Consider the following 11,251-nt stretch of genomic DNA (forward strand, 5'->3'; position numbering starts at 1 on the left):
ATTATAACCTATATTTAAACTCTGAAATATATTGATTATATATATATATATATATATATATATATATATATATATATATATATATATATATATATATATATATATATATATATATATATATATATATATATATATATATATATTAACTAATAAATGGGCTAAAACACAACCATGTTGTTGGGTGAATGTTACCAAAGAAGTGGGTTAAAATGGAAATGTTGGTTTGAGAACAAAATTAGCATTAATTAATGAACATTAACCTTAGCATTGCACAATGAATTTGTTATTAAACCTGAAATGATTCAATGAAACAAGTACATAATGCTCATTATTTTATTACCATACAAGTAAAAGGAACTTTCAAGTTCAGATGAAATTCACTTTAAAACAGTGGAATACATTTTTAACATTGCTGGATCATAAAATTAATGCAAAGTGCATTGATTTAAGTGCTAAACATACAATAACTTGCATATTAAAAAAGGAAAGGAAAAGAAAAAAACAAAGTGCATATAGCTTTTTGCCCCCTTCACATGTTCAGTCTACATATTTTGGCAAATTATTTATTTATAGATTTATAGATTATTATCAGTAACAACTATACCCCATCCACCGCACCCGATAGAGATGGGTGCTCCAAGGCTATCCCACTGATGCTTCTCCCTAGCATGGGGACATACAGGTAGTCTGTGCTACTGCTTGCGGTCGCCAGGCACTGCACCATGTTTGTTCCGGGCTGAAGAATAAAGAATAAAGAAAAAAAAAAACAAGATTCAAAAATTAGTTTGTACACCAGGTTAGGTTCAACTCTACAGGTAATGCCCAGTGCTGTATCTGGAGTCTTAGTCCATTAAGCACATTTCTGTACATGCTAAAAATGACCAGTCAATTCCACTTAGCACAGTATAATGATGATTGACAGACGTCAATTCAAACTATGACGTGCATGATCTCAAACTCACACTGCTGACTTACACCAGCTCTATGTGAATACCTGCTGAGAGTGAATCGATGTTTGCAAGAGGGTCTCCAGTCTTCTCCTTCCTGGCCATACAAATGATCTTCTCAGCCAACTCCGGGATCCATTTCTCAGACATTCTTTCAGAACACTGGCTGTATCACTGCAAAACCCTGAGCAAAAAAGGGGGGTGGGGGTGGGGAGGGGGGTGTTAGGCACATGTAACAGCCATCCCAGGTAGCTATAATATCTGTACACTGGGTAGGCACCTGGGTACGTTATAATGAAGCGTTAATATCTATGAACTTGTTTTTAACTACTGTATTTTAACAGAAGTTATGAACTTGAACTGTTTGTAACTATGAACTTAGAATACCATTAACTATTAAATTATTTTATCTTTTACCACTGATATGTTCCTGTCCTTATTTTAATCAAATTAGCTGAATGTGCACAGCTAATAAACTATGCATCTCTGCATTTAACCCTTCAAATACCCATCCTGTTGAAGCCCATATGGTAGAATCAAATCATGAACTCTATTTTTACAATAATGTTTTCAAAATATTTATTTATTTATTCCATTAATTTTTAAACAGGGTCCTATATGAATTTTGGGATGAGGGATTCCTTGATTTTTAGCCAGAAGTCGAAATAAAATATATGAATTTTAGACAGGGCAACACACAAACATTGTAGATGTAAACTCACCATGCCTGGAGTGTCCATGAGACAAGGCCACATCATTTGCAAGCACTTCTCACTATGGGCAGAGAAAAGAAAGACCGCAATAATGTTATACCGGTACATCAGTCACTATGGCGACGTGCGTTAACCCCCCCCACTAACGACCAAAGACGTTTTTTTTAACGACTAACGGTTCAGCACACATTAATGTTATCACAACTGAATACACACACACAGCTAACAGAAAAATATCCCTACACTCAGACTTTGATGGACAGATGCAGCAGAGTAGGAGAGCTAATAGCCCCACCAGCTATCCTGGATGTTAGCCAGTGCTGCTAGCATGTCTCTTTCTCTGAGCAGCAGCAGCACTGCAAAGAAAAGTTCAGCTAGCTCGATGCTAACTTCACCTAGAGCTAGCGGTTAGCATCCGCTGCTAACACCATGGATGTATTATATTATCGGCTAACACCCACTTCCCAACTCACCACAGTCCTCCTGTCCGTTAAAACTCCTGTCATTTCCTCTCCTTCACGGCCCTGACAACTGCTGCTGCTGCTGCTGCTGCGATGGAAACCATTTTATCAGTTGAAAAATAATTAGCTAGCGAGCAAGCAAGCAACTCGGAAAATAACCTAGCCTAGTCCAGAGTGAGGGGAAGTTTTTAAGTAACACTAAGACACAACTATTTGGCTACCACATTAAACTACCAAACCTGTAGGCTAATAATTTAAGTTTTACTTACCATTTACATTGTTTTCTGTGGTCTGAAGCTGGAGAGTGAGGTGTACTCTCAACTGTCGAAATCCCAACTGTCGAAATCTCAACTGTCGAAATCTCAGGGCGGGAAAATCAACCCAACTGTTGGGTTAAAATATTTAGGCCTAACCCAACCTTGGATAATCTCAGGTCGGGAAAATCAACCCAATCTGTTGGGTCAAAATATTTAACCCAACCTTGGATAAAAACAACCCAATCAGCTCAAAATCCACAGCTGCCCAGCAGTTGGGTTATGAAAATAACCCAGCATTTTTAAGTGTGTATATATGTTTCTCTGTCTGTGAATTATTGTATTTGTCCTTAGCCAGTTTGGCTTCAAGCTGTCTGTCAGGTAATTAATCTTTTGTTATATGGTGCTAACAAATAGAGATGAAGGCTGAAGAAAATATTAAAATGCTGCTTTACACTCCTTCACACTAAAAAATGTTGGGTTATTTCTGTAACCCAATTTCTGGGTTATTGGTGTTGGGTTATTTTTCCAGGGTGTAACCATAGACTGTAAAAAGAATGGACGTAGCGTCCGTGACGTCACCCATTGGTTTGGGGGAGTCTGTTTTGTGCCGCTACTACGGGGGTTTGAGCCGCGCCATGTTGGATTCTACTTGCCATATTTGGAGCGGTGCGGCCGTTGGCCGGCCGAGAGCCCGCCCACTGGCCTCGTAGCAGCGGTCGCCGGACCTGTCACTCAACGGTTCTGCTCCCTAATTGGCCAGAACTTTAAACCTAATAATAGTAAAACGGTAGAGTTTAAAAAAAATTCACCCCCCTCAGAGTGTGTGCGGGGGTAGAAACTATCGATTGAGACCAAAAAAATAAAATGTACCAGGCTGTAAATATGTTTTTTTAAGCTGTAAAATCGGCTATTTTAACATGGGGCTCGATTGGAGTTGCTCCCTTCTGGAGCCAGCCCCCAGCGACAGCCGAGGGGATTGCAGCTTTTTGAATGCGGAAGTGAGCTTCACTTCTCAGACCGACAACTGCCCCCTTGGGTGTAACCAAGAAGGGAGCAACTCCAGTTGAGCCCCATGTTAAAATAGCCGATTTTACAGCTTAAAAAAACATATTTACAGCCTGGTACATTTTATTTTTTTGGTCTCAATCGATAGTTTCTACCCCCGCACACACTCTGAGGGGGGTGAATTTTTTTTAAACTCTACCGTTTTACTATTATTAGGTTTAAAGTTCTGGCCAATTAGGGAGCAGAACCGTTGAGTGACAGGTCCGGCGACCGCTGCTACGAGGCCAGTGGGCGGGCTCTCGGCCGGCCAACGGCCGCACCGCTCCAAATATGGCAAGTAGAATCCAACATGGCGCGGTTCAAACCCCCGTAGTAGCGGCACAAAACAGACTCCTCAAAACCAATGGGTGACGTCACGGACACTACGTCCATTATTTTTACAGTCTATGGGTGTAACCCATTTTCAGGGTTATAGGGCTATGAATTTAACCCAATTTGGTTGTTCAAGTAATTGGGTTATTTTTCAGTGAGTAACCCATTTTTTGGGTTAAGGGTTGGGTAATTATGTGACGTAACCGGCCGGTTCATTTGAAAAATGCTATCTCCACCCACCACCACAGCTACCTGTGGAGATCCGTTATTTACTCTTTTTTTATGTGACGGCCGGAGCGCTATCACAACCGGAAAGCTGCTCTGTTGGAGACAAACCCTCACGCTCCATCATATTGCCCCCAGCCAAAGAGACATGGGTTAAAGCAGAAGTAAGTGATATATTTGTGTTAATATAAGTTTTAAATAGTTGTATCTTCCAACAGCAATCACTTACATAGAGTGTTTGGTCTGAAACACGGGTCTGTCAGTCACTCTGCTCTGCTCTGAGCCGAGGAGAAAACATTTATCGTATCCTACAGTTTTTATCCAATGAGGAGAGAGATCGGCATGCAGGGCTGTGTGTGCAGCCAAGGGACGCCGTGAATGTGGCGACGTAGGGACGAGGACTGTTATGGTGCGTTCAAGGAAACTCGTATTTTTCCGACCGTGAAGTCGTACCAGTTCGATCTGGTACGAGTTCACCGGTCGGAAGTTACGAGAGGCCGTTATAGTGACTTTCACCGGTAAAACAGGTCGGAAAAACACGAGTGGGTTGCCTGGAACGCTACAAAGTCGTAAGTTGTGACTTGAAGCTGTAATTTACGATTTCAAAAGCCTGCCTGGAACGCAGCATTAGCGAAAACGACCGGACCACTTACTTCTGCTTTAATTTTATTTGCCCCAACTTCAGTCGGCATAGTCTGACTGCTTCAGGTACAAGGGTCCATGCACCGCTGGACTGGACTTTCTCAGGCTGGATCGATACCAACTGTCCGTGGCAAAGCTACAGATACACTGTAAGTATTTTAAAATGAGTATATTTGTGTTACTTTGGCCTTTAACTAACGCTAAAAGTGGATGTGTGAGGATGAGCTACATGCTGCTGCCGCAGCACCGATTAATGTTAATGCAAAAAAAGAGAAAAAAAGTTAACAATGCTAGTAGTTTATCATAGCAGCAGGGATAAGTTTGGAGTCAATTAACGTTAGATGTGGAGATTTCCTCCTTCTAAAATAGCCTGTGTTTGATGCTAAATGCGAACAGGGTTCACAACTGATGTTCACTCACAGAACTAGAAAAAACATTTCCAAGAATGGAAATGGTGTGAATGCTGAAAGCAATGCTGAATGAGCTGAAGAAATTGTTGAAACAATGCTGAATGAGCTGAAGAAATTGTTGAAACAATGCTGAATGAGCTGAAGAAAGAAAGAAAGAAAGAAAGAAAGAAAGAAAGAAAGAAAGAAAGAAAGAAAGAAAAAAGAAAAGGACAGAAGGAAACAAAGAAAATGGAAGGAGGGAGAAGAAGAGGAGGAGGAGGAAGAGGAGGAGGGAGAAGAAGAGGAGGAGGAAGAGGGAGAGAAAGAAGGCAGAAGGAGGGAGAAGAGGAGGAGGAAGGAGGGAGAAGAAGAGGAGGAGGAGAACGAGGGAGGAAGGGGGAGAAGAAGAGGAGGAGGAGGGAGAGGAGGAGGAAGAGGGATAGGGAGAGGAGGAGGAGGAGGAAGGAGGGAGAAGAATAGGAGGAGGAAGGAGAGGAGGAGGAAGAGGGATAGGGAGAGGAGGAGGAGGAGGAAGGAGGGAGAAGAATAGGAGGAGGAAGGAGAGGAGGAGGAAGAGGGAGGGAGAAGAAGAGGAGGAGGAAGAGGGAGAGAAAGAAGGCGGAAGGAGGGAGAATAAGAGGAGGAGGAGGGAGGAAGGAGAAAAAGAGGAGGAGGAGGAAGAGGGAGAAGAAGAGAGGGAGGGAGGAAGGAAGGAAGGAAGGAGAAGAAGAGGAGGAAGAGGGAGAGGAGGAGGAGGGAGGAAGGAAGGAAGGAGAAGAAGAGGAAGAGGGAGAGAAAGAAGGCGGAAGGAGGGAGAAGAAGAGGAGGAGGAGGGAGGGAGGAAGGAGAAGAAGAGGAGGAGGGAGAGGGAGAGGAGGAGGGAGAAGAAGAGGAGGAGGAGGGAGAGAAAGAAGGCAGAAGGAGGGAGAAGAAGAGGAGGAGGAGGAGAGAGGAGGGAGAAGAAGGAGGGAGGAAGGAGGGAGAAGAAGAGGAGGGAGAGGGAGAGAAAGAAGGCGGAAGGATGGAGAAGAGGAGGAGGGAGGAAGGACCAGTTACTCTTTCTAAAAAATATGTTGATGTTCATCTGGCCTCTAAAAAATAGAGGAGGACCAACCTCCTTTGACTCTATGGACCAGCACATAGCCAGAACAATACAAGTACAATAGTTGAGTGTGTGTGTGTGTGTGTGTGTGTGTGTGTGTGTGTGTGTGTGTGTGTGTGTGTGTGTGTGTGTGTGTGTGTGTGTGTGTGTGTGTGTGTGTGTGTGTGTGTGTGTGTGTGTGCCACCTGCACAACAGAGCAGGAGCAGAACAGTCAGTTTTGAGCTCGGCGCAGCTCTCCTAATGACAGCCAAAAAACAGAGAACCGTACCTCTTATCAGAATGTGGTAGAGACTATCTGGGCAAGGAGACCTTCCTGAGCATTCTGATGTGCATTAAATGTTTGTAGGACAAATACTTTTCTCAAGCTGGCTAGTTAGAAAAGGGGGTCCTTTTTCCTTTTCTTAAAAAATCTGCTCCTACTTTTCTATTGAAGTCAATGAGCCACTGGAGCGGGTCTAGCTGCACAATTAGACTCACTGAGACAATTCTGTAAGTCTGTCTGCTGTTTTGAGCACATCAAATGAGACACGACAAGTGTGGCTACAAACAGTGAGGAAATCATGTGTCTAGAGTTTAATTTGTGGCCGTGCTGGCAATTTATCCAGAAAAAATCCTGAATGTTTTTTCGATCCCTCTCACTCTAACGATGATGTCACTCACTCTGACCCAACCCCATACACACTCATTGAAAAGTGTGAAATTTGTCAGAAATCCTCATGTGCTTTTAAAGGATTTATCTCAAAAACGGTACAAGCTATGAAAAAGTTGTACATACAGGATGAATACATTAGAAGTTTGTCTACAGCTCAGAATTTGAATGAAGTCTCTATAGCTGAAAGTATGTGGACACTTTAAAGGCTGAAAGAAGTAAGAAGATTTGAAGAGTTTCAAGACTGTTCCAATTAGGGCTGCCCCCGACCAAAGATTTTGTTGGTCGACCAGTAGTCGTCACTTATGGCGATTAGTCGACTAATCGACCCCCCACCTTGAGGGAATTTTTTTTTTTTTTTTTTGCCCGCGGTCAGGTTGAGAATTAAAGCAGAAGTAAGTGGTCCGGTCGTTTTTGCTAATGCTGCGTTCCAGGCAGGCTTTTGAAATCGTAAATTACAGCTTCAAGTCACAACTTACGACTTTGTAGCGTTCCAGGCAACCCACTCGTGTTTTTCCGACCTGTTTTACCGGTGAAAGTCACTATAACGGCCACTCGTAACTTCCGACCGGTGAACTCGTACCAGATCAAACTGATACAACTTCACAGTCGGAAAAATACGAGTTTCCTTGAACGCACCATAACAGTCCTCGTCCCTACGTCACCACATTCACGGCGTCCCTTGGCTGCACACACAGCCCTGCATGCCGTTCTCTCTCCTCATTGGATAAAAACTGTAGGATACGATAAATGTTTTCTCCTCGGCTCAGAGCAGAGCAGAGTGACTGACAGACCCGTGTTTCAGACCAAACACTCTATGTAAGTGATTGCTGTCGGAAGATATAACTATTTAAGACTTATATTAACACAAATATATCACTTACTTCTGCTTTAATTGATTAATGCTCGTGACTCCGGCCGTGTTGGGTCCGAGATTCAACAACAAGCCGGTCGGGTTTCACCGTTATTACCGGCAGAATGCCCGTTTATCACCAATAAACACAGTAGATGAGGAGGGTAAAAAGTTACTGAGCTCAGGCTGTGGGACGGGGGTGCGGGGGTGGGGGTCCGTGGCGTGGAGCGGTGCGGGCATAGACATATGTCTATGGGTGCGGGGGTGGGGGTCCGCGGCGTGGAGCGGTGCGGGCATAGACATGTGTCTATGGGTGCGGGTCTCTGACTGCAGCGGGGACTATCATGGATCCGCTCCGTGACACTGAGACTGACCGCGGTGAGCGCTGTGGGACGGGACCGGGGTTCAGACAGCACCCGCTAATGGTGACAGCGGTGATACGAGAGAGACCGCCGTGCCTTGTAAAAAAAAAAAAAAAAAAAGTGTCACGTCACGACTTCCTGTATCTGGCCCTTCAAAATAAAAGCCCCATAACCTTTCCTATACAGTTCAGTCATTGATGTTGGCTTAATTTTGACAAGACACGGCTCCAAATGTTTTTTTTTTCTTCCTGCGACCAATCGACCAATGAAATTTTGGTCGGCTAATGATTTTTTGGTCGACCAGTGCTTGGTCGACTATTTGGGGGCATCCCTAGTTCCAATGCATTCTCTATGGGGGGAAAAAAATCAGAAATAGTTGAATATTGCAAAAAGTAGTAATAGTTGAAAAAGAGAAAAGTCATAGCACACCTGTCCCGAAAATGCTGAACATTTTGATGTGAGAATTGTTGAAATAGCACAAAGTATGAAGGACTAGTTAAGTGTCAAAAGTATAAAGAAAATGGCCGAACAGAAGAACAATAAGCCACTGACCCCACGGGGGCTCACCTGCCGTGGAGAGTGGGTCAGTGGCTCACAGCCGGTGGTGAAGCACCGTTCATGGCTGGTCCTCTGCTGTCAGCATTATGTGTTGTTGTTGCACTCAGGTTAGCATGTTGTGCTAAAGAAAACCTGTTTTATGTTCAGCTTTTGTTTGGCAAACAGGCCGTTTTTTGTGTGTATGTCTGGATGTTACTACCTCTGTATTACCAACTACTGTAGCATGAGAGACCAGACCAGAGAGTAAACTGTGTGTACTGTAGCCTAATGTTATACTGTTTTTGTGTTTTCTAATCAGAGTAAAGTATGTGGAAGCTAGCACATGGAGAGAGACAGTCTGAAGAGGAGCCTTGCTCTCTTGGAGGAGCGGCCTCCAGAAGTTCCCAATGGAGGCCAACATCACACATTACTGTAAAAGGTATTTGTTACTCTGTTTATGGAGAAGAGGGAAAATACACCAGGCTAAAAGTGTCCTTGGTCCGATATCCATGAAGTAGAGCATGAGTTATGGCAATTTTGTGTTCAACCACTGTCTATTTGAACATACAAATTTGTACCATCCCTTCGTTGTACACCTTTGCAGTGACATCACGTCGAAGGGACCGCCGCCATATTTGTGTCCGATTTGACAGGTCTCCTCATATGACAGCATGCAAACCACAGGATGGAAATGACAGTTTCTTGACAAAATGACAGGGTTTCTTACATCCTGTCTGGGTTTATATCTCTATAACAACAGACAAACTCTATATTATCCCACTTATTACACAGTTTATGAATTAATTAATTAATTTGAGACGTAATGTTGATCAAAGTCCTTAGTCCGGTCACTTCTCCGCTGTTTGCTCCTCACCCTCCTCTCGGTCGACTCGTGTGTAGTTGTTTTCAACGAGCTTTTGATAATCAATCAGTAGATTGATGAATTATCATAAATGTTACGATGTGCGCATTTATGCAGTCCTGTCTGTCATAAGAGATGACGGTTACGGGACACGTTTGTGTCACGGACTCGTGGTGGCACAGACACAGCTGGTCACAGCTGTGACACTGCGCTGGCCCGTGCGCTCTGTCCGCTCTGATCGCAGGTTTGGTTTCCAGCAGCGGTGAGGGAGGCAGAGAGCCTCCACTCTCCCTCTAACAAGCTACAAGTCATTTTTCTAACATCACAATTAGTCTGAAGCTGGTAAAAATCCTTGATAGTTCTTCTGCCCTGCTCCGCTGATCAGAGCGGCGTCCCTAGCAACGGCCCGTTTTACTTAGCAACGGTCTGTGTTATACAGAAATAAAAGACCCTAAATGCAGAATCAGTGAATAAGAAAGTAATCAAAATGCAGAATTCAATATATCCATGTTATTAAAAAAAAAAGTGAATCCCCTCTTTTAGTGAGACTTGTCACAGCCCATGCTGCCACTGATAGACTGCCTGCAGTCAACCATTTATTCCGCCTGTAACTTAACGTCTTTTAGGATGGAATAAAACTGCAGTCCGGGGTTTTTTTGGCGACTGCTATCACAGTCAACAGCACAATATAATCCTGGCATCTTTCAAATAACGTCAATTTTCGGTCTCTAGCTGATTTGCTCCTACTACTCCACTTGTTCTGGTAACGTGACATGATCTGTGCCCAGGTTGCCCTGATTCGGACACAAATATGGCGGCGCAGGAACACAGTGACGTCATGTGAATCTAATGAATACAAAATCATTTCACCTTCTCCACAGCATGGTGCAGCTGGAGAATGCAAGGCAGCCAACTTTGCAGGAATGTGGCATGGCCAGCAAACTGATTTGTCTTCAGCATTATCAACACTAAGCAGTGAGTACATTTGTAAATTGAATCATTAAATAGATAAAATTGAGTTATGACTGATAACAATCTTCCTCATTGTTCTTTGTCTGCTTATACAGAGGATCATGCCAGTCCACAGTAAACACCTGATTGAGACCCTGGGAATCTTCCAGCAGAAACAATGACACCACCTGTTCAAAGTTACAGTTTCCTGAACATCGCACCATGCTACTGTCCCACCTGTCTTCAGTCAAGTCTGGACCAATGACTCTGACACCAGTCTTGTCAGGGTTAATCACAGGTAAGCTGTGGTTTAGTTGCCAAATGCCAAAAAAATCATTTTTAATAAGTTTATACAGCAGTGTTGAACCAAATGTGGTGACTGTCTGATTGTTTGAGGAGATGCATCTGTATTTAGGTTAGCTTAGCTAGCTCATTGGAGCAACAGATTGCTGAGTTTATCTCTGTGGGCATCATGCTAAGGTACTGCATCAATCTAACTTTTGCTATGTTTCTGTTTTCTGAATGCAGAGAGGATCATGCCAGTCCAAACACCTGATGAACAACAGGAGTCTCATGCAGAGTTGGTGACTGCGAATCCTTGAAGTTCCAGTTTCCCAGAACACCGTGTTGAGCACCCTACAGCCAAGACTGCGCTATTGACTCATTACTCTTGATCAACCAAGGGCAAGTGGCTAATTTCTTTATGATGTTAATTTTCTTTCACCATGGATTATCCTTCATATATGGACACATGCTGTTTTTTCAAGATCTCAACACTGTGGACAAGGTATTGGAGCAGTCCTGTTTTTCACAGAATGTGTAAATGCAAAAAGAGTTTCTTTCAGTTTATCAATGATGTTCTTACTCGGGTTCACAATGGTCTTAGTTTGTGATATCATTTATACAGGATAAGCAGTTGCTGC

General features: G+C 43.3%; 1 protein-coding gene across 1 annotated transcript in view; it reads right to left on the bottom strand.

The window, feature by feature from the left end:
* The window catches only part of cops9 (COP9 signalosome subunit 9), a 46,883-nt gene extending 36,124 nt beyond the window's left edge, over window positions 1-10,759 (bottom strand). The window contains exon 1 of the mRNA XM_083995774.1: window positions 10,750-10,759. The gene's annotated coding sequence lies outside the window, so the exon portion shown is untranslated. The remainder of the gene's footprint in view (window positions 1-10,749) is intronic.
* Between the last annotated feature and the right edge of the window lie 492 nt (window positions 10,760-11,251).

The sequence above is a fragment of the Trachurus trachurus genome (genome assembly GCF_905171665.1).
Source record: "Trachurus trachurus genome assembly, chromosome: 20".
Classification (NCBI taxonomy): domain Eukaryota; kingdom Metazoa; phylum Chordata; class Actinopteri; order Carangiformes; family Carangidae; genus Trachurus; species Trachurus trachurus.